Consider the following 1,338-nt stretch of genomic DNA (forward strand, 5'->3'; position numbering starts at 1 on the left):
TTTTCATCAGAAGGTCTACAGGGGAAATGGCAAAAAAAAACAGAAAGGCAAAAAGCAACAGAATGTATTTCAGGTTGCGAACAAACAGTCAAAACCCAAGACCAAAGCGAAACCCGTCAAGACCTCTTTGAAACATGTGAGTTCAAGTTTTGTTTACATCAGTAATGCGCCATCAGGACTGCACACAGTTCTAGAGATTTGGAATATAAAAGTTGATATTCTGCCCACAGATAAACACTTTGAGAAATGAAAAAGTGGAGAGCTTAAATCAGATGTTCACAGAAGTACAGCAAGATGTCAGAAGTATATCAAAATCAACATCCAGTGAACCCCAAAAGCACAGAAGGTCAGATTTTCCTGTTTTATTTTTTATTCGTAGCTTTAAATTGTAAACTATGTCCAAATAAAATCTGGAACTTGACTTTCTATCAGCTGTTTTTCCATTAAGTGTTTTTGTTCTTGTCTCTAAATGTCACTGTCATGTTTTTTTTTAATACATTTTTTATCAAAATGGCATTGACATTTAATGGCCTCGGTCCAAAATACTTTTTTGTGTGTGCTGTAATGCCGTAATGTTGACCGTCACATGTAAACTGTATTTCAGGGTGGTCAGAGAAGCTCCACGAGAAGCTGTCCCAATGTGGATGAATGCTGCCCCACTTTTCTCTCACTGTAGAAAGATCATTTTAAACATGCTAAAAAATGGATGAATCACATACACTTCATTACAAACATCCCAAACAAAAATAGTTATAGATAACTGCCAGTCAGCCATATTATTTATTACATAAATATACCCCCGTGTAGATTGCAATCATGTTTTTTTGCATGATTTCTATCCCTCGTAGGACCGGTTTTGTAAATGCACTCCGCAGTTCATGCTGATCACACAACCAAGCCTAATGTCCAGAAAATACATTAGTAAGTTTTCCTAGAGCACTGATTTTCTTTAGGATTTGAATTTTGTCTGTGCTTGCTGAAGCATAAAGAACAAAGTCATTAAAGACTGAATTCTTTCAGAGCTGTTCTGTAATGAGTTGTGCTTCTGTTTTATTGAGTCAGCTGTAACAGGCTTATATATTCTTCGGATCAATGTTTGAACTTGTGACCCAGTGGGAAAGAGAGATGTCCAGTCGAGTCAGTGGAATTGAGATTGTTAGCTGGTGTTTTATTTATAGAAGGTGGGCTGAAGGGGAATTGACTTCTTTTTTATTTTATTTTTTGCAGTTCTAAGCACTAAAACAGCACTTGAAGAATCTCTTCAAACCTTTATTCTGAATCTGCTTACAGGTTTTTATTTTAGGTGCAAATAATAATTGTGTTTATTCATCCTTGTGT

At 35.9% G+C, this 1,338-nt stretch overlaps 1 long non-coding RNA gene across 1 annotated transcript; it reads left to right on the forward strand.

Moving 5' to 3' along the window:
- Positions 1 to 37: 37 nt before the first annotated feature.
- LOC113077833 (uncharacterized) lies at positions 38 to 332 on the forward strand. Its single transcript, XR_003281392.1, has 2 exons — positions 38 to 136; positions 231 to 332. It is a non-coding gene; the product is annotated as an uncharacterized LOC113077833 (long non-coding RNA).
- Positions 333 to 1,338: the final 1,006 nt, after the last annotated feature.

Source organism: Carassius auratus, unplaced genomic scaffold (genome assembly GCF_003368295.1).
Source record: "Carassius auratus strain Wakin unplaced genomic scaffold, ASM336829v1 scaf_tig00023286, whole genome shotgun sequence".
NCBI lineage: Eukaryota > Metazoa > Chordata > Actinopteri > Cypriniformes > Cyprinidae > Carassius > Carassius auratus.